Source organism: Parus major, chromosome 8, assembly GCF_001522545.3.
Source record: "Parus major isolate Abel chromosome 8, Parus_major1.1, whole genome shotgun sequence".
In the NCBI taxonomy this organism is placed as follows: domain Eukaryota; kingdom Metazoa; phylum Chordata; class Aves; order Passeriformes; family Paridae; genus Parus; species Parus major.
The window spans coordinates 16,025,067-16,048,403 of record NC_031777.1 but is presented as its reverse complement, the minus strand read 5'-3'; the positions used below and the strand labels follow the sequence as shown (position 1 = coordinate 16,048,403).

The window sequence follows — 23,337 nt, the reverse complement described above, 5'->3', positions numbered from 1 at the left end:
TCATGTGTTAATGACAGCACTACAATGAAATAAAGTCCTCTGACATTATATAGAGTGTGGTGGCAGGATTTCCTCCTATTCTCATTGGAAATACCAATTGCAAAGGCAAGGACTTAGGGCAGATGCAACCCCAGGACCTCAGACCTTCACCAGTTCATCAGTGCAGTAAAATGAAAGCTCAGCTCTTTGTGATCTGTCTGGCTTTAAGTCACCTGAATACTTCTGATGTGGAGCAGTTCAGGACCAAAGCTAGCCCAACTTCACAGACAAGAGTTTTAAAGAGCACATTTTCCTCACTATAGAAAGTCATGTATATAGTGTAACAGACGTTGCCATCATGAAGCTTTCTCAGATAAACAGCTAGAACACATCAGCCAGCCAACTTATTTGTATTTCTTTTTATTCTTTTCTCATACAGAGTGTTCATAATTTCAATTTCTTAATTTTTGTTAGTGTTATTTTAAGCATTTCCAAACTATTGGCTGACTAGCTTTGGATGTAATGGTGTCTGGAAGCATTGCTAAGATGAAGCTCCTCAGAGCTGTGAGAGGAACTGTGTATCTAGGAAGCGAGTATGATGCATTTCATTGTCCTGTACTGTATTTAAGGGGAAGCATTCACTATTTCACTCACCAACAGAGAGAAGGGGCTATTTTCACAGGTGAACAGACAAGCAAGCTATATTGACTTGGTCTGATATTGATCATTGCCAGGAAACATGTTTTTCAGAGTATACACCTTTTACTAGAGCAAAATATCTATTCAAACTCACACTTTGCTGTATCAGCTTGAGCTGTAACTCTACTTTCACATATAATTTGAGTTCCATCTGCACATAGTACCCAAGTTTTGAAGAATGCTTACTAATTTGAAGTCACCATTTCAGTGATATGACTTAGGAGGCATCTTAAAGCACAGGTGGTACCCTCAGTCTATTTCCACTGCATTATTGGCTTCCAAAGGCCATCCAAATTCTGCAGGTCAATATTTGGTTCACCTGCTGAGGATACCATGAAGGTATGCTTAACACCACCTGTGATGGTGACTGCCAACCAGGAGGAGTGTGCTAAAACTACCTACTGATTCCCTTGTAGCCAGCCATTGGGAAGAACTATTTTTAGTTACTGTCATCTGAGATGGCAGGTTATGACTCAAAGTCTGTGTGCATGATTACACACACAGAGTTATCTAAACAAAGCAATCAAGGTCTAAGCTAGTTCAAAATTACTATTTATTGGTCTATAGAGTGGTATTTATCAAGTGTCACAAAAATATGGAGCACCAAAAAAGAGTGTAAAGATATCCATTATTGTAAAACACTTACAATTGGCTTCCAAAGTTTGTAATAAACTTTTAAAAGAAGGTGAAATGTGTCCTAAATTTTTCATGGTTTATGTTCAATAGACTATAGGAAATCAGCTCAAAATGACAGTATTAAGCTATGAATGTTTGTGTGCATCATTGCAGATAACTACCTGAAAGATGTAAATCAATAATATAACAGATGGAGGAAAAGAGATTGTTTTCATATGCAAATAGAATGACTTAAACTAGTACAAATCAGAAATCAAGACTGTTCAGCAGAAGGTTTTCTGAAGGTTATCAAATTTATATTTATTAGTGATTTTCCCATCTCATTGAGGGGAACATTAAGACTGGAAAAATACAAAAGTGATATCCTCCACTTTGCTTCCACACATAGCAATATGATTTCCTTCTTCAGCAATATGATGCAGCAGTACCAAAAGGAGACAATTCATATACAGGCTAAGTCAACTAAGATTCAGAAATAATAAACAACACAAACAGATTATTAACAGACTGACTGTAAAAAGAAGCAATTAAAAGCAGAGAGAAAAATGAAACTGTTTAAAGCCTCCTCAGTCCATTTTAAACTTTTCCTTCACTGGATTTTTTCTAAGTCATTTATGGTTTGATCTCTCTGTATGAGAGTGATCACAGTGGTGGTACCAAAAGAGATTTGGTGACACTGGAAGACACCTTACAGGTTAGTTTTATAGGACTCTGACATCCTGATAAAAAAAATGCATTTGAGGATCCCTTTATATCTATTTGCAAATTTTGAGGTAATTTTCTGATGAGTTTTCTTACATTCTGTTATAGGGATTAATAAAATTAATATGAACTAATGAAAGAACAGTGTTTTACATCTCCACTGAAATATTGTTCTATTTTTTTATATAAAATAAGAAATCCATACTTAATTTTGTCTAGGTCTCACAGGATAAAATCTTCCAAATTAGGAATGAAGACAGCTGTTTCCTCATTTGGAAAATCTAGCATTTACCAGGTCATATTAATCAGAAATACCTGGACGGAAGAAAGTCTTCCCACCCATACCACCATTTTCCACAGGCTGAATATTTGTAGAACATCACATCTGTAGTTTCCTGTTCTCTAGATACATCTGGTAATGTCATCAGGCACAGTCACTGGGGTGGGTCCCCCCATTTTCTTTGGCCCAAGTTTTGACCTCCCCTAAAAAGAGGTATTCAAAGCCAGCGGGCACCAGTTTAGTTCCTTGCTTTTCCATAAGCAACAGGGCTAATGGCAAACAGTCAAAATATTCCCTTAGAAGCTTGAAGTTGCATTAATATGAGCTTGGGACTTTACCAGCTCTTTGAATGTAGAATTTAGACTTTCCTACTGTAACACTACACATATGAATGTTCTGAAGCTTTCATTACCTGCAGGCTTTTTTGAAAACAGAAGAATGTTTGATTTGGATGGTTGCATTATATTAGGGGGATATTAATGGATTATACCCACAGTCTCAATAGTAATTGCCAGTTGTCTACAAGTAACTGGTTCTATATGAAGGCCAAAATTATCAAAGCAAACCACAAACAATAATTCACAAGCACAAAACATGTGCTCTTTGTTTATCTTTCTAGGTTAGTGCTTCCAGTCTAGGCAGAAACTTTTTTACTTCTCAGATAAAATGGCAGCAGTTAGAATTCAGAAACTCAGCTTTATTTACAAGTGAATGCAAAGTTTTGGGGAAAAGTTGTTGCAGCATGGCCACCTTAGAGACATATACATATTCATACCCAGATCTAAAATGAGTGCAACTGAAAAGCAGCAAGAGAAAAAGTATACTGGAACTTCCTTAGTCCTATTGAACAGGCAAATAGAGGGCTTCAGGTTTTCTTTCAAAAGCACATCACCCCAAACCCAAGCTGTAGTATATATATAGATACATGTATATATGTGCGCATGCAGAAACACATTTGCATTTTTTTATGGTATAGTGCTAAAAAGTAGATTTCAAAGTGGAAGGGAAACAAAATATTAAAACGAAAAAAATAAATGTAAGAAAAAAGTTCATCTGAACTCTTTATGGGCTGAAGCATCATAATGCAAATTACTGTTCAGAAGTGCCAGCCTAATAACCAACAACATGACAGTTAACCAACAATGTAATAGCAACAAACATAAAAAGTGCATGTGAAGAGAACAGATCAGTTCTGGAAGTCTGAAGAAATTTAACTAAATAAATATCTAGGGAGGGCTCTTGTTTATGCATAGAGCTTCAACTGAGATTAACATATCTTAAAACTTTTGCAAATAATGAACAGGGCAGATGTGCCCCCACAGAAGCATTTGTGTCTGAGTGATGTAGTCTGTTCATAACAAAATATTGCAACTTGTAATAACTGTGACTGGACAAGTACATATTGGGATCCGATGCTTAACGCTACTGCAAACTCAAGTTTGTATAAGTCTGCCAGAACACCTATACCATGCATTTGTACATAGTCTACTAATTACTCTAACAGTTATAAAACTGATGTGGAAAAAAGTATATGCACCAGCCACCCCTGACTGGAAACATATCTATCCAGAACAGTTATGCAACAAGCAATGGCTTCTCAGCCTTTTATTCAGTACAGTTTGAAAACACTTGCTTTTCTCTTCTACGTGTTTTTTCATATTGTCATATTTTTTTCTATTTTATAGTACCTAAGCATAGTATATATGAGAAAATGCCTGTATCAATACAGAAAAGCATTCCAGACGGGAATATTCAAATCCTAATGCATAGTATATTTATTTTCAGAGTAGCTGTAGCTTGAGTGCTCTGGGCTTCCTCAAAAATAAACAGTTACATCTCTAGACTGTAGTCTCACATAATAGAGTTAACCTCATAGTGTAAGAAACAGAACAGAATAAGAATATGAGCAACACCTCTTATGATTTGCTCATTGTTGTTCCCATAACTTTGCAAAAATGTAATTTTTTTTTTCTTTGGGAAGCTGACCCTTTGAAAAAAGTAGCAGAAGTATTGGTTGTGTTATTTTACTTAGATATTTTGAAATCTCAGTGTCAACATTCACTCTGACAAAGAGCCAAGGGAGCCAAAGAGCAGGTGGGACAGTGTAAGAATGTGCTAATAGATCCAAAAGTAAAAGCTCAGCTAGGTGAAAAAACCAACACATCATCTAATCAGAGCAGTTCTCAGAACTGAGATGCTGAAAGTAAACAACAAAAGACTGGGTATCTGGAAAGAGCTCCCAGAAGAGTAGAAATGTAACAAAAATGCCTCTTCAAGAAAAGAGGGGCATAATAGCCGCTCCCATGAAGTTTTTGCTTTCATAAGGCAGGACTCCTACCAGGATCCTGGTTTCAGATGTGATGAGAGAACAGAAATCAAGTTCTAAGTTTGCAGTGGTATCAATTTGGAAGAAATAACAAATTATGAAGAACAACATCATGAGATGTAGAAGCCATTTATCTTTTAAAAATCCAAGTTAATAGATACTAAATGAAATTTGGTGAAGTGTTCACCCATAAAGGAAAGAAAGCCTACAGAATGATAAAATACTGTAGTCTGCTGAACAAGGAAAGATTACTTTGAAAATATATTGAAATCTTTGCTGGTATTAAGAGAGCGCTGTTTGTCAGATGGAAAGCAGACAGGCATTCTCATGTGAATTTAGCAGTCTCCAACCACATGGATATGGCTAGGGTATAACAATCTAAATCCCATTTTATTTTAGATATGAAATGGGATTGCTGTGTTTCTGAGGTGTTGAGGTTTCTACTGAGTCAAACTCAACTTCATGGATGGTGAAACTATTTTTTTAAAGGATTTTAGACTTCAGAATATCTGTTACTAAAAGGACTGTTCAGATGAGCTTCAAGTCAAATTTCATCTGTACGGAAGGCTTCAAAAAGGATTAGCACACACACAGGGAACAGACACCAACATCCCTACTGGGGGATCACACACTCAGTACTTTCTCCATCCCTAGGAGTATCATTTGAATTCACAGCTATTACCATCATTATGACAACGTCCCACATTATGTTTTTCTGTTTTGAGTGCCATTTAATCATCTGCAGAGTAGGCAGGGTTTGTTTATTTGAGACAAAAATCTATAAATAAAGTCTATTTTTATTAATGTGGAAAAAATCTTTTTTAAAAAAGCAAAAAAAATTCAACACCAACTGTACAAAGCTAATATGGAAAGGAGAAAAAACAAATAGTCTACCAAAATGTTAAACAAATTAGGCCAAAATGAGTCACCAGCAACATCTTCAGATATGTCATAACAGCATTTAGCTATAACAGAGGGTAAAAATTGCTCTCTCTCTTCTGAAGTCCTTCCACACTTTTTGTTTAGTCCAGCTGAAGATACCCATGGTCAAGAACTGAAATTATTCTCTCTAGAAGAACAAGTATCTTCCAATACACTACTGTGTCGCCTTTAGGGAAAGCAATGTTTCAAGCAGGCAACATTCTTTTCTACAACACTCTTCTAAACTACCCAGAAACTTTGTGAAGGTAAACTGAAGGAAAATTACTTTATTTATCAACGCAGAATCTCCTCTTTCTTTTCCACTCCATCCTCTTCAGCATGCTTTTGCCATTATGGTATATTACCTCAGGACTGCTGTTTATCCAAAGATTCTTCCAGATGTAAGAACTGGGAATAAAGTGGGGAAGAAAAGGGAAGAGGGAAAAATCTCAGGTTCGTGGCTTGTGACCATATGCTTTTTTCCCCCCTTCTTACTGCCTTCTGCCAAATAAAAATATATTCAGAGTCTGCTATTGTATTGAAATGTCTCAGGCAGTTCATCAGTCTATCACAGCTAATACTAGTTTTAGTCATTAAACAAAAAGTGAATACTTTTTCTCTGGCTCTTATTATATATACAAATCACTCCTTAAAATTGCCTCAAAATTTACTTGCAAGTACTTCAACTGACACTAACATGATCTAGAGAACTCAGATCCTGTAGTATATGTAGGTGCTACTACTCTTCTCTTGAAAAGCAGAGCTTGTTTATATTTAGTGTCATTCACTCACTTTCATCTTCACCCCCACAGAAGAAAGTGCCAAGATTCCACTTTCAAAAGGCTCAGACCTTTGACCAATCTGGTTTACCCCACAGGCTGAGAAAGGTTCAAAAGAGCAATAGAGGAAGTCTGACCTACTCTTGCTCTGTGAAACAGACTGGAAACACAAACTATTAAGAAGAAGCATGGCTTTACTAGTCAGCACACAAAGGACAATAGTAAAGAATGCAATGAATGAAGTGTTCCCCAGACCCTCAACTCTTAAACCCACAACATTGCAAGTAAGGATAGCTACAGACTTTCTTATTTTTAATTAATAACGATGTCTTTGTTTGGGGTACAAATATTCAAGATAGAAAATGTAAATTCATGGAGCAGAAAAAAGAAACAAGGCCTTGAATAACGAAGAAAAACAATGTAATCAGGGTGAAGCTGGAAGCCCTTGGACTGTGGTCATTGGAAGAGAGGTAGCTGGGATTGAGAAAGATTGCTGAGGAGAAAAGTGTAAATGGGGTGTTGAATGACTTAACCACTTATTTCCTTGCTCTTTGTTTGTGTTGGCATACAGGAAGTCCAGCAATCTTAACCAGAAGCTGATAAAATCTAACTATGTGGCTAGGTAGACAGAGAAGTAGAAAAGTAAAAGTGTAATACACATCAGCACAGAGTATAAATAACATAAAAAACTAGAACAGTTTTGTTTCATACATAAAAGTATAGAAACTGAAGTACTATATAACAATACAACACAGAGGTGAATAAAAGTGAAAAAAATAAATTGAAGACTTCAGCTTCAGTGACTTTAGCTCAATGGGAGGCAGTAACACTTGCAAACTTACTAAAAGGAGGTTCAAGATACCTTCAGTATATGAATCATTCTGTTAGTAAGTAAAGACACACTGCATAAAAAATTCAGATATGGGGTCTGGCTCACCCAGTCCAGCTCTCCCTCAAGGAGAGCCTGGATACAGTCATTGCTTTAGGAATGATTGATGCCAGGTCTTTTCAGTGCTAAAGGAACCCAAGAAAAGATGTCATGTTCAAAAAGAGTAAATGACAATATGGAAAACAGGTAAGCAGACTGTGTTTTATAATAATCCATATACAACCATCCAAGAACATACAAATCACATTCAGAAAGGCTCCAAGAGTACCTGCTTTTTTGTTGTTTTTTAAGTGGCAAGGTACCTAGTGTTTCCTCATGACAAGTACTCTGTCACAATATCCTAAACTAATACAAGGTAAATAATTAGTGATCTTCACCTAAAATTGCAGAGCATATTCCAGTGAATCATATATAGCATTTGCATGGTTCACAAATTGCTGAAAAGAGCTACTATGCAATGCTTAGGAAACCAGGCTTACACTGCACTGCCTGCAGTATCAGCTCTGTTTTTCTGCTCAGGTCTGTCTCATTGCTACTCTCAGAACACTTAGAAATTAGAGCTCTGAATGCTCTAATTTGATATTCTGCTGGTCTGAAGTGATCAACATCTCAGTGATCTCTGCTCAGTTGTCTGACCAAAAAAAAAATAAAAATAGGAAATGCAAGTGTGGCAATGGATAAGTCCAGTCTTTATTGACTGGAGATGTTTGCAAAAGCAGAGAGAATAATAGAGTGAAGGTATTCACACTGCCAATGTCTAACAAAAGAGGACAGGCAAATGCCCTATATCATCAGTAAATAGACAGGCTCTTGAGGTTCACTCAGGGGAATAAAATTTTCCTCTATGAACAATTTGGAAATGTTTTGTTTTGTATTTCTTGCCCCCAGTTTTTCATATTTTGGTTCACTTGTTTTTGTTGGGTTTTTTTTAAGTTTCCCAACTTGACCTTGCTATTGCAGAACTAAAAAAAAACCTGTTAGTTCTTGCTTCGTTCAAATTGGACCACACAGCTGGATCTTCTATTTGTTTAAAAGCAAAGGTCTAAGTTCTGGAAGATGCTGAGTGCTCTCAGCTTGTTAACTTAATAGATCAGAAAATCACTTGACAGCAGTACAGATGCAATTATTTTTTGATTACTTGGTCTGCTGTCTCTGTCTCTCTCAGAGAGACTTTTCCTGTCCTAGACTGTTCGACCCACCTCACTATCTCTGTACTACCTCTTCTTGCTTTTCTCTTCTGAACTGCACATGCATACATGGAACAGCCCCCAGATTCTTTCCTTCCCAGGACAGCTGGGAAAAAATTCAACCATTACAAATTCCTCCATTTTCTTCACACAGATTTCACAGTCTTTATAACCAACAAGCATGAAAGACAGCAAGGTGGAGGCTAAGAGTGTCCTAGAGACACTTCTAGCCAGTGCAGAAGCCAGGGCGTGGCCAGAAACTGGACACTTCACTGTGTCACTTTTGGTTTTGACCTGAAACACATCAGCAGAGCTTCCACACAAACTGCATGCATTAGGAAAATTCCTTTTTTTTTTTAAGGCTGGAGTAATATTTTTAAAGCATTGTAAATTTTCAATACTGCATTTCAAACTGTAAAATAATTTTTAAAATCTGTATTCTAGCCAAGAATTTACTAATTCAAATTTACCACTAGACAAGTCACACATCAAGAGCTTAAGGAAAAAGTTTTGGGGGTAAGAGTTTAGTTAAAGACAGGATTTCAACAGGTACATTTCAAAGATATAACACAATTATAATTAACCTACCTTTCGATTTGTGCAGCTGAACACAAATTTTAAAAAGAACTGTGCCAGTCTGCTATAGTAGTAGCTTGTTCCAGACTTCACTATCTCTGTGATATAGTGTGTATGAATTATATATAACATTAGCCAAAATCTAAAGGTATGATAGCAACAAAACCAACCCCTCCATACAAGTTGAGAACTGCCTTTCAGCCAGTATACACTATTGTCTACATAAATTAATTAAACTAATAGAATACAGAATACAATTAACATTTTTTCTTCATCTATCTTCATTTCCTAAGCAGCTCAGTTAAATAAAAAAAGAAGTGCTGTTTCTTTTTCACTGCCATTAGTTTCACATTTGAAACAAAGACAGACCAACCTTAAGCCTTTTGATAAATATGATACCGTGGTAACTGCAGCATTCACTTTGTATCCCATTTCTCCAAGTTCCTGTCAGCCAGATGTCACTTGCAATGCAAACACTAGAAAAATATGAAATAATAATTTCATACATCATCTATGTGAGCATGAGCCAGTCAAACATTCAATACAAATTCAAACTGCTACTACACATAAAGCAAATATCATCCAAATAATATTTAGAATGATTGAAAGGCTTTTGATTTGGAAGTGTATTCTCTTAAGCTAAGTGGTCCCCAAGACCATCCAGAAAATTCAATTGTTTCATTTTAAAATGTTTTCTGCCCAAAATTATATCAAATCCTAATGTCTCAGTAGAAAAACATGGGATTGGATTGCTGACTGGGCGCCCGATGTCAAAAAGGAATCTAATTTTCCAATGGCATTTCCTCATACTGTCTCACCAAAACACAAAATTGATAAAATTTTAATGGATAATTTTCAGAGCAGGACATTAGCCATCATGCTGGGAAATAGTGCAGGAAAACACCACACAGCATCAGAAAGGCAATGTATCAGAAAACAGTTTAAATAAATATTAATAAAGCACATGCCTTATATTTTATATTTTCTCTTGCAGCTAGAAACAGAATTCAGAAGGTAAGTTTTGCAATAACAGGCACATCTCTCTTCCCTTCTTTTCCAGGGCATTTTTCACAAGTGATGTCCTTAAAATATGGGTGTGATATATTACTAAAAAGGACACAGTGTTCATCTTTTACTGGGGTGACACAGTCACAGTCAACACAGTTCTCCTCTCATTGACATCAATTGTGAAAGTCATATTGACTTCAATGACTACATCACTAACCACTCCATATAACAAAATGTTTTTGTTAGGTAACTCTACGGAAAAAATTGCAATGCTGGGATAAATGAAACATCACCCTTCTGGATCTCCTGATGGAGCAAGGTACTGCAAGCACTTAACACCAAAAGCCATGACAAGATGAAAAGGGCTAAATCCTACTCCTGATGACAAATAAGTCATACTGAGGAGAAAGGTACTAATTAACTGTATTAGGTTATCACTCAGTAACAATGTAAAATGTGTGTATGGAAATGTGCTATTTAAAATGTGTTCTCTGAATAATTTTCCTTTCTATTAAGTTAGGTCATTAATCATTTAAATTAGAGACTTATTTAGAAAATACAAGTGGACAGGTGAAAAAAAAAGTGAAATAAGATTTTACTAACCTTTGTAATTTATTTTGAATTTATAATGAAATTGTAACACAGAGGACTATGTGGTGAACTAGACTGACTGAGCTTTCAAGCACCCATCTCTTGTCATTTATTACTTGTTGAGTTTTGAAATCTGTATATATATATTCAGGGTATTCAGGTGAGTGTGTACGCTAATAGAGAAAGGAACAGTAGCACTAATGTTTACAAGGCTATATCTGCTTTCATCAAGAGTTAAGTCTTTAAAAACTTTAATAAATATCTAAGTAAAACTTCAAAGACATTAAAAAGACCACAACAAAAGAAAATCACAGTGATTAAAATGGAGGCTTAATTTTCTGGGGGAAAAAAAAAAAAGCCTGCCCATGCCACATGCCAAGTCTACCACAGGTTGGTATTTTTCTTTTACTGTAAACTGAAAAACATCACTGAAGTCTTCATGATTGGCTAAAGACTAGTGCTTGTCATGTAGCCAAAGATACTGCCATAGCTACAGCTTTCATTCAGAAATGCTCACTTTTATTTCACTGCTCAGAGGCCAGAGCCATTGTGAAGAGGAAAAAAAATAATATTTTGGTAGAGCTGTTTGTGCTTCACTGCACTTGCAGTCAGCCTTGGTAGGAGACTTCTCCTGATTTAGCCAATAAAATGCTTTTGCACAATGCAGAAGTCATGCTGGAGCTTGCTAACACATGGCTTCCCAAAAGCCCAGCTCTGAGCTGAACATAATCAACCTATAAGTGCCCAGCTCATGGACCAATCAGTGAGTTATACCTTCCCCAGTGCTTCTGGAATTCTTGCAACACCAATCTACCAATCTGCCACATCTAGTCTATCCTCCTCACCAGTCACCTTTACTCCTCCTGTAACACAAAGGAGTTCCCCTTTCTAAAATAGGAGGGAAACAGAAAGCTAAAAAGATGGAAGGCTGTGCTGGAGGCTTCTTTGGTGTGTCAGAGTAGGAGAAACAAAACACCTCTCTGGCTTTTTCATTCATCTTTCCTGCTCCATCTTCTACAAGTGGAAGACAGTCTCCATTCTATCTGTTAATCAAAGGCAGCAGAAGAGAGTTCTGGTTGAATTGCATAAACATTCAACTGGGAAGGATATTCAGTGCAGGAAAGAGATTTTCCAGAGAGGACTGAAATTCTCAGAGGGTTGGCAAGGTGTATTGTCTTGATCTGGCTACTCAGGGTAATGAAATCAAACCAGACTTTTATTAACAAGTCTTTTCACACTTCCTCTGCTCTCAGCAGCTGAGCTCAGCACTGAAAGAGAGACTGTAAAGCAGTAACTTTGAGAAGCTTCCTGTGCCTCTTTCAAATGAAGCATGCATTGGTTACCTAACTGTGCATGAGTACAGTACAGCACCGGCATCAGCTTCTGCCAAAATTCTGTTTCTGGAGGAAACTGCAAATTTGACAGATTTGCCATCCTAAAGTCATAATGGCCTAAGAATGAAGAGGAGAGTGAAACAGATAATTCCCTGTCCAGATTTGCTCCACATCCTGGCTGATCTGTGCTGATAGCCTTTGGTAGTAACTCAAGGGCTTGAAAGTAATCTTTAATTATCAAATTGACTTATAAGTCTATTTCCAGTTTTGCAAACACCACTGAACTTCAACTTTAACCAGAAAAAAAAGTACACTGAAAACACACCACAGCTGCAGAGACTTTTCTTTCTCAATTAGAGAAAAACTATAAATCTGAGATTTGTAGTTTTAGCTGTCTCTTTCTCCTCAAAAGGATTTCACTTCTTTCAGTGCCAGCTGAACCTCTCTTTCCTGGTTCTTTCCTTTCAAGGCTTTGAAGTTTCTAAGTAAGTGGATTAGGTGGGCAACTATCTGTTCAAGACTTTGTGGGACATATTCAGTGTAGCCAGCACCAGGTGGGTCGATACTGGAGCAGGCACAGCAGGATTGCTCCAGAGGCTCCTGGCAGTTTGAATACCTGGTGCATCAGTGCAACCGAATCCTGTATTTTGACTACTCAAATCCCTTGTATAACTTGATGCTGGTTACCTGTATCAGGCACTTCATTAAATAAAATCTGAAATTATTACATTAAGTTCTTCACACAATAAAGGAGCCCTGCATGCAGAAATATACTGTGTTGGTTTCCACAAGCTGGACTTATTGATCAGCTACAGGGAGAAGTTATACCATAAACAGCACTTTGCAATATTTAAGCTTGAAAATGTGTAACTGGGCATAAGTTGGTTTTATGTGTTCTCTTTGCTTAAAGGTTGTTTAGAGATACATTTGCATCTCCAAGACAAAGTACGTGTTAATTACCTCATGTTTGCACTGTACATTCAGGAAGGAAAGCTATATAAGTGCTAAGTGCTATTAGCATCATCCCCTTCTATTTTTCTCTTTCAGCTTTTAAGTGAATATAGTGCTTGTGAAAGTTGTTGGATTGACAGCCCTGGAGACTGAAGTCTAAAGTGCAGCACACCCGCTGAGCCAAACAGAACTAAAACGTACAAAAGCTTCTCACCAAATTTTAAATACATGCTTCATTTAGCTATTGTTCTATGATGGCATGTAATACTACCACTGAAAGTTTTGCTGCTCCCATTTATTTGTTCTAAACATCAGTTCAGACTCTTCCTTTATTTCCTACTTTTAAAAACCATTTCTTGCTGACGGGCAACACCCCAGAGACCGCTTCCCTGCCTTCAAAATCCCACATTACGATGGAATGCTGTTGAAGCGTAACTTCATGCTGCTGCAGTCAGATACAATGGCGCGTCCTGGCATTCACTTTGCACGTCACAGAAAAGTACATTAGCTAATCTCACACAGTTTTAGTACTGATCACACTAAGTGCTTGTCTGCAGAAATGCTATTCTATATTATACTCTAAATCTGAGGCAAGGAGACTTCTGATGGAAGATCTGCTCCTCTAGACAGGAATACCAGTATTGCTTAGAAAACTAAGTCAATACTTAAATAACATTTCAATGTTTCCTGAAAAATAGGTCATCTTATTTTTATTTAAACACCAGAATTCCAGGAGTACACCTCTGACCACTGAAAGAGATTTGGAGGTTTTTTTGTTTACATTTTTAAAATCCTTTATGGTATACCAAAAGACAAATCCTACTTTCTAAGATGCCTCTCTTCGCACAAGTACATTCAGATCACTTGTAAAGCTTTTTCTTAATTCCAGCAAGAACAACCGCTCTCTCCAGGAGACAGCCATTCCTGTAAACAAGTTCTCCAAATTACCCAAATGTTTACTGGCTGTTGGTTTCACAGTCTCCTTTTACCCACTGTCTACTTGCCTCCCACTTGAGGTGGGCCTGTTTGAGGTTTTAAGTGGAAGGACTGATCCTAACTGAGTAGGGTGAGTACATGAGATGCAGAACACCTGCAGTGTGTAGAGCTGATACTAACAGCTGCTCTTTCAGATGCCTCCAGAAGATTCCTTCACTTGTCTTGACAGGTTCCAAAAGGCAAGTTTGGTACCTGGGTCATCTTCAGTCCTGCATAACTTCAAGACCCAGCACTTACAGAAAGTAATTCCTTTCCAATTCCAATTACTTTCCAGTTCGGGAAATTTCTCAGGGCTTCTTGTCAGGGCAGGCTAGTCTTTTATGATTTCCAGCCTGCAATGCTGCTTCTTTCTATTTCATCTTGACTTGATGTCATTAGTCTTCTTTCACAGAAACCTGAGCATTCTTTTCCTAATTTATCTAGATGGTACCCTGACAGCAGCTTCTTTGATCAAGACTTTGCCATTTATGTCTCTTCTCCCGTTAATCATTCTCTGAAATGAGACTTGTAGTAAAAAAAAATTAAATCAAGTCTGACTGCCTTCAAATTTCTTGGCTTTCTGGGATTCTGGGTGCTCACTTAGGCCAGGCCCTTTGGAGACACTGTGCTTTCTCTGGTAAATTAAACAGGCCGTTTGGGCTATTTTTCTATACTAGAAGGTCAAAACAGGTTTTACCATTGGTGAAACTAAAGTGACATTTACAGGATGCTGCTATGACATCCAGACACTTTGTTGTTTGATAGTTCTCCCAAAAAGAATCCACCTTTTTCTACTAAAAAAATAAAAAATTAATTAAATCTGGAGGCAAAGTGGATACACGATAATTTTTCTTGTCTTTGCCTCTTGGAAAACAAGAATTCTCTATTATGCAAAATGTCTATGCTGAACTCCAGGTTCCCAGCTGTTCTCTTTCCTTCAGATATTGATTTTCTGTCACTTCATATGTGCTGAGAAAAAATAATAAAAGACTAATGATTTGTTGGAAAGCGATATTTTAAAAAATCTTTTTATAAATGTAGTCTACACCTTATGTTTATCTGCCTCATGTTTTGTGAGGTCTGATTTGGAATGAAAATCTCCAGCTTGTACAATGCTTCAGGATCTCTTCTCAGCAAGATGGTCCATCTCCTACTGGTCAGACTTGTTCTCTCTTGCAAGTTGAATTCCAAGTCCAAGGCATCTGTGGCCTGGTTCCTACAAGTCTAAAGAGCCAACCATGACCAACATCCTCATTTCTCTGGTCAGTGGAAGTCTCATTAAGAGTACAGCTTATCTGTCTGTGAGATGAAACTTCCATCAACTTTAGATGATAAAATAAACTGCCCCAGGAGAATAATAAATATCACAATATTTAGCATCTTCCTCATCATTGAGAAGAACATTTCTTTATGGCTTTGCTGGCATAAGCATAGATATGAGCCTAAACTTACTTAAACAAGAAGAATTACTGACTACCTTCTTCCAGTTTGACAAAAAATAGGGGAAAAAATGACACGATGTTTGATGTGCAGTCACATTATTTGGTTCAAGGCCAGAAGGTGTTGAGGTTTTACAGTGCCCTATATAGGACTTTTAGAAATGTATGTATGTGTCTGTATATAAATTAATTGTAATGCACCATACAGATCTACCTAGATATGGAACAGGGTTAAAAACAAACAAACAAACCAACATTAAGACTTTTTTGACATCTACGACAGACCAACATTTGTGCTGAAGCCAGAAATAACCATCTAGCTTTGTCAAACACCACTGGTTTTCACAAGAAATAGTCTGATAAATTCAGGGCAAATCATCATCTGGTTTCCTTTAGTACAAGTGGCTGCATATAATGCATGTTCTTGCTATTAAGTTTAAAGCATTACAAGACCGAAATGTTCTGTATCTCATCTCAAATTTTCAAACAATCCAATATCCAGTCTATGTATAGATATATTCTTGCTGTTTAATCTCTTAAAAATCAATCAATATTAATGTGTCTGCCTTAGACTTTTAAGGTCATTGTCTCCCTTCTGACATTTTAAACTACATCAACATCACATTATATCATTATAGACTCATGAAGCAATGTACTTTTACATTTTTTGCAAGATAATGTCTCTTTTGTGTTTCAGTTTTTATCATAATATAAATCTTGAAATGTAATTTGCATATCTTTTGTTTAGCGAAGGAGACCCCCATTTAAGACTATGTAATTTTAATACATAGACTTAAAAGTGGATGACTTTTTAAAGGAAATGCACCAAAATATTCCAATTTATTCTTCAGCTGAAGCGGTTGCTCCATCAGTAAATTAGTAAATTCCCTTAACAATACACTTGCTAACAATTATGGTCTGCCTGCCTTGGGCTCACTTGACAGTAGGGTTGCCATCTGTTGAGGAGTCCATTCATGGATTTTGAAGGCTTTTACTTTAAACATTTAAAAATGCCTCTTTGCTCTTCAGCCTTCCCTGTACTTGTCCTGTCTTTCCTGTCCTCTGTTCACCTCCCTTCCCACCCTGCCAGGAGCACCATTGTTCTCCCAGCACTGAACTGTCCCTCAGCAGCCACATCCCAGCAAAAAGCTTCCAGGCACATTGAGTTCTGAGGAAGTCTGGCCCATTTTTAATGTCCAAGGTGCACAAGTAGAGAGGAAGGAGGACACTTACAGACAGGAATGGACAGAAATGAACAGGATCAATCAAGAAACTCAAAAGCAGCCATGAAGGAAACAAAATCAAGACGATGAATGGGAAAGAGATGGTAGGAGCTCTGGATAGATGGATATTTCATGAATTCCTTCAATAAATAGGGTACCTCTAGGGAAATTCAACACCTGGCAATCTTAGTGGATAGTGGTGCTGCAAAGAAAGAATAATGTTCACCCCTCTGGTAAATTCAAGCAATTAAACCCCCTTAAAAAAAAAGGCCCTCTTAGGCTTTCTGCCCAGTAAACTCACAGTGAAAAGCAACTTTAATAAATGTTATAAATCTCACCTCTGAGCCAACAGGAAATTCAAATGTTTTGCATGTGCATGAGCCAGGGAGCTGCTGAAACAAAAGGTAAATGTGGATATTAGAATAGGTTATGCCCATACTCAGACTGGACAGCAGTAGATGCATGAGGCTCATAGAGATGACAGGTTTTTTAAAACCATCCTTTCTAGTGCCATCTTTGACCATTTATGTTTGTGTTACAGAATTCTCCTTTCTTTGTGAGTGGACAAATTTGCTTAGTGATGAGTTTTCTGGTTCAATTAATTCAGAATTACTCCTTACTGTACAACATTATTAGAAAGCAGTTTTGAGTTTCAGTGTCTTAGACATAAAACCAAATAAAGAAATGGCAACAAATATCTGTGGTTTCTAAAATGAAAAGATCAAAGAAAAGAGACTGCAGAGAATTTTCGATCAGCACCCTGACAAGGGGTGTTAGTTTTAATAAACAGTAAGAATTTTAGGCCATTATTAAGTATGAGATGCAGTCTCAGCTGTGTTTCTAATTTCCTTTCTTGCCTTTACTGCTGTTGTATAAAGCTCTGTAGTGACAAAAAACATTTATTGAAAAAATCTGAGCACACTGTTCAGGTTTACGTTATTTCACCTGCCAATGAGAAATATTTGCCTCTTTGCCCTTCATGACGCCAAGAGCTGCAGGTACATTCTGTGTATGGGACAAATCACTGGACAGAGATGCACTTGTAGAAGTGAATATGAATTTTTTTATTGAGTCTGAAGACTAAATGATCACAGCACACAGTTTCTTTTGATTGTTGCTCTTTTAAAGCTGTACATCAACACAGCCAGATCCTTGAGCACATGTTTTAAAAGTGAATTTAAGTATATAAAAACAATGTATATTTGGCAACATATCCTGTGAGAAGGATGTGTTTTATGAAAATTTTCTGGGAAGATGTTGTCTACCAAGCTATAACTACTATACCTTTTGTCTATCACACACAACAGGCTTATTAAAACAGAGAAGACCATGAAAATTAGAATGAAGAAATAGTGAAGGAGAGACTGAATGTTGGATGGAAAAAAGCTATATTTGCTGCTAGGATTTTTCATAGAATCAGGACAGAGGTCTGCTTGTTCTTCCACTCTTAGTTTTTGGGGCAGGTGGACAGAGAATGTAGTTATGAGAGAAGTATCTTAAGAAATCTCTTCATCACCCTCAAAAAAAGCTGGGAATTAATTCCTTTATTACAAGAGGGACACAAGAAACAAGGGTCTCTTTGTTATAATGACTCCATCTCTGGCTTTCCACCTATAGTATTTTTCCTCAGGGGATTATCAAGATTATTAGTAATTATTACTAGTAAGCTGTTACTATGAATAATGGTAATTACAATATCATTTAAGGACCCTAGTCATAATCACTGTGGAAGACTTACAAGCATAGTGAGGACCAATGCTTTGCACATGTCTGAAAATGAACAAACACAGAGTTATACTCTGGAGAGCACAACACTCAAAGCCTTTCACCCCTAAATGGCCAACGGCAACATCAGACCCAGCATTTGTCCACAGACAAATGACTGACAATTTTTAACAACCTTTTTTTTGCTTTTAAAATAGAACAAAGTGAAAACAGGAGGATTGGTGGAACCACATAATCTCATCTCTAGCCCCAAAATATTCTGGTTGTGTGACATTTCTGTTTACAGTAAATACTGTTTTAAAGAGCAGCACAGATCTAGACACCAAATGGATCAAGGACACATAGAGAACATTCAGCCATTATGGATATTCCATAGAAGGGCAACAAGATTTTGTCCAATCCAGTTGGCTTGTTCTGTGTCCCTTATTTGACAGAATTCTAGTTTTTTTCTTTAAGAGAGAGCAAAGTCCTGCCTGCTATGATTTAATTTCTAACATATACTCAGAGTGGACACACCTTAGTTTTCCCACTTTTTACACTTATTTTTATAGTTTTCACTCAGGAACACATACCCTCCCTTCTCTTTTTGTATCAGCTCTAAATCCTTGTCTATCTTTCTTTCCATCTTAAGAGTCATGACAGAACTCTTCTAAAAGTACTCTGCTGACAATTTCTGATCTGGTTTTCCACTAAGATAAGCAGAATAGCATTTATAACCTTTTAACTTCACATATAACTTCATAATTTTAGTTTATAACTATATAAAATTTTGTAAGGTTTTATTTTTAAAGGATGGTGTTATCTTAACATGAGCTATGAAGTTGATATATATACATATACACTATGTGAGCACATATACATATTAAATATGTATATCATTATACACAGACATGCGCTTCTGACAAAACATGGAGAGGACTTTCCATGCTACAAAAAATGGTATTTGCGACTTCAATCCAGAATATATTGCAAAGGATATTAAAATGTGTATTGTTCTATTTCAAAGAAAAACATTTTCCAATGTAACATGCTGCAGCTGTATTTGTTAAAATTTCCTGATCATGGGGGTCACTGTAAGAAACTCAGCACTACCTTGACAAAGGTGACCAGAAGCACTCTGCCCAGAAGTGCCCCTCCCTCTGCATTAGAGGAGGAATTGTAGGTCAGATGTTCACAGGCACATCCATCAAAGCCAAAAAAAATAGTTTTGTAACACTATATTTAAGAACCTAAAATCACTCCAAAACTTATAGAAGCTGGTTATCCAACCTCTTTATTGCTCTGGCATTACATCTACTTAATTTCTGGTTCAGTCCAGATGCAGCTGAATTTCAATATACAAACACTGGTTTTTGGTTGTCAATCCTCACATACCTGTTTACATGAATTTAACAGTGCTGCAGGGCTTAAAAAGATAAGCATTCAGGGCTGGAAACATGTGACAACTGCTACGTCAAAGCTTGCACAAAGTACAGAGCAATAGCCACTTAGGCCAGCTCTGTTGTCTTGAGTACAGAATCTTTTCCAATGCCTCATTCTTAAAAATTAGGTAGGCCTGATAAGCTATATCTATTTGCATAGAACAGTAACTTAAGTCTTTCCTGTTGCCTAAATTAAGCAAGTTTTAAATTAATACCACAAACAAGGTACTTACTAAGGAGAGAAAAATGCACGTCATGGGAAGCCCTATTCATTTCAGCTACACAATTTTGAAGTTTGGTTTAGAGCTTTAGGGTTTTTAAATATATTTTCATGCAACATTTTTGCCTGTTAGCTCATTTTCTTTTTCCCAAATTCAGCTAAAATCTGCTTTGGATATGAATTTTTGCATAACAATATTTTTAAAGTTTTCAATTTAGACTCATGGAAATTGTCAAACTATTATACACCCCCGTTCTTGTGTGAAATTTAAAGGCACCTCTCACAACTTTTAAGCAGTGTGCTCCCCAAAAGAAGAAAGAAAGTGCAAAAATATAATTGTCAGATTAAGCCTCAAATTTGTTTTAATGTTTTCTCATTTTTAAGAACTGATGCACTCTCAGTGCCCCAGTTCTACATCAATCCTGAAACACACACAAGACACATTCTTTCCTTTTTGCTGCATGAGACCCTTTCTACATTAAACATTTTTGCTTGGTCCTTAAGCAATAAGTTAGGCAGTGAGAGTGTGACAGACAAGTTGCTATTTCAGACTTGAAACAGCACCTGGAGGGCCAAGACCTTTCCCACTTTAATAGTAGACAGAGAATCATGGCAGTGACCAGGGTCATATGGTGGGTGAGGAAGTCACTGATACTGAAGGATCAGATGTCACCGTGACAGCTGTAATAACCAGGGCTTACTTCCTTCAGCTAAAAAATATCCACAGAATATGGTGAATACACTGCTGCAATATTCACCTCTTCTACCTTTGTGTCATGCTATAAACATTTAACTCCTGAAGGCTCACAGTGCAAGAACAGAGCAACTAACCCTCACAAGACATTATAAGGGAGAGATGACAGAAGAAGAGGGGCTTTTTTTTTTAATTTTGAAAATTCAGCAGAAAAGTTATTATTTGCTTGTTATTGACAATTCATTCCTCTGAGATAAAACAACTTATTTACTAGAGGATCCCAAGGAGACAGCAGGCAGTGATGAACAGAACAGCATTCAATTGCAGCAAGTGAACATCATAAAACATGCAACACTGGATTAAAAAATAACCTTAAACTGTTTAGGGTACACAAAGGCAGCCTAGTCAAAACACTTCAACAATGATTTAAAATCTCAAGTTAGAGGCCAGTACCAGCCTTCAGGGAAGCCTTCTCTGTTCATAAGGAGCTTAACTAATCATAACTTTCCATGACTTATCAGAACTGGATGCAGCGTGTCACAGCACGATAACTGAGCTCTGGAAATGTAACAAAAGATGTCTTTTTACAAAAATAATGGTGAGACTAAACCCCAAATTTTAATCTTTGGACTTGGTGGGGGAATAACATCCTGTTACTCATTAAGTGTTTCCATTAGCGTGCAGGGAGTCTTAGGCAGGCAGCTCCTGTTTGTGTTACTATGATGTGGAGGGCAGCACATGTATCAGGAAAGGAGCAGATTTCTGAAACCTGGTCCCAGGATGCTGCACAAAGTGCATCACCAGGAAACAGGACAGCCAGCATCAGACACACTGCATCTCTGCAGATAGCTAGCTATAGAAATATTAAGTCTACCTAAAAAATAACATTATTTTCAGTTCATCTAATTGCTCAGTATTAACAGCCTAGTGTTTAAGAAAACATGCAGTATTTATTTTCCAACATGAAAAAACCTCTAGCTTTAAGAAAGCTTCAGAGTTAGAGTTAAATGGAGCCCAAAAAGGACCAGATTTCTATCTGTATTTTCTTCATTGTAGTTCCAGATGCATTAAGACCTCGGCAGAGACCTGCAAATATTATATACAGCTTTCTTTTATCTTCTGGAAAAAAGGGGGGGGGGGGAAATGGTATGAAAGAATGAAGCAGTGCCAAACACTACAAGAAAGGCTTAATAAATAGAGCCCAGGGTCACAATGTTGCTCTTATTTGCCCTGAAATATATCACTGAAGTTCTGTATATTCATATTTGTTTACATTATAAATGTACTAAATGAGCTAATTATAGTGATCATAATTTACAATTAAAAACAAACAGTTAGAAATTTCAAAGGCTTTCAATATCTTTTCTTTAATCATTCACCCAGGCTCAAAATATGCATTTTTTAGATTAAAGCATTAAAGTTGCTAATTATATTCTCAGAACTAACAATTATTTCTTTACCCTTTTACTACCTTCTTCTGGCAACAAAAAAATGTCAGCACTGATTTAATTTTTTGTTATTACTGGATTAAAAGAAGTTTCTAAAATGCAATTAAATGTGCCCTATAGCTATAGTAACTTTTCTATCAGCATCCAAAGCCTCTTCACTAAAACAACAGCATAAAAAAATTATTCAGACTTTCTAGACATAATTTTTTCTCCTTTTATAACACATTCCTTTGGTGATTATCTCCAATGACAACTCAACCATCTTAATGAGACTCTGTGCAACTCTAGATCTTGGTAAAAGGAAAAAATGAAAGTTAAAGAGGCTGTTAATAGTGCAAAACCCTGCACATGTCAGGCACTGGTTCTTCACCTTTGGAAGCTTGGTTCAAGTTCTCCCTGGGGCCCTAAGTGAAAAGTTCAATAGTCTAAACTATGTCCCTACCTGATACATCACAAAATCAATTACTTTACAATAGTATATTTGGTAACCTATGCTCAGACAGAATCAAGTTTTTTTCCCATTGGGAATTCACCAATTACCTTCTCAGTAAATTATTCTCAGATAAAAGAGCAGTTCCAGCTATCAGCAGGAGTTTCTCCTTTTACTGCCTCTCTTGCTCAGTAGTTGGGCTGGTTTGGAACAGTGATGTCATGCTCAGCCCATGCACCATTAGCTGCTGTGTGCTCACAGTGATCCATGATGACAGGACACCAAAACATGATTCAGTGCCCACATTTGTACTGGTTTGGAAAAGAATAGTCACTTCAAGCAACCAAAGAAAAATTGTAGCAAGGAACATAACTGAAATTCTACAGTTCCTCAAGGAACTGGTTTCCTCTGGAGAACCTGGAATGGTAAGACCTTGCCTTTACATGTCACAGTTGTGAATACAATTTTCTAACTGCCATCAACAGCATCCTTGGCCCAGGCTTCAAGAGCACACTGATCCACCTCATTAGTAGCTCTCCCAAATTTGCATCTTCTTGTTACTTTTATAACAGCTTGTTGCTGGAGTGGATATATTTATGTTAATTACTTAATATTGTTTCCAATTTAAAGACAAAGTTTTCATGTTAAGTGAATGCCAGTCTGAATAATAAATACAAGTCACTGGGTGGTTTAGATATGGAACACTCTGTATGCTGCTTTTTAAATCAAGCTCCAATCATTGCAAAGGACCATTCCAGCCCCTGCAGTCCACTAAGATCATTTAGCTTAGTATCATTCTCAGCAGTCGGAATTTTGCTTCATAAAACCAGCAACAAAATGAATGCTAACCAACATCCTCTGTCAGAGTTGGCTGATGGCATGCACATTCATTGTCTCTGAAAGG

At 37.0% G+C, this 23,337-nt stretch overlaps 1 long non-coding RNA gene across 6 annotated transcripts in view; it reads right to left on the bottom strand.

Moving 5' to 3' along the window:
- LOC107207985 overlaps positions 1-23,337 on the bottom strand; it is a 473,398-nt gene that overhangs the window by 223,817 nt on the left and 226,244 nt on the right. For 5 of the 6 annotated variants that reach the window (XR_004498446.1, XR_004498445.1, XR_004498444.1 and 2 more), the window contains one exon: positions 9,348-9,450. This is a non-coding gene — a long non-coding RNA (uncharacterized LOC107207985). Of the gene's footprint in view, positions 1-9,347; positions 9,451-16,833; positions 16,883-23,337 lie in introns of those variants that run through there. The other variant, XR_004498448.1, reaches the window with a different exon arrangement.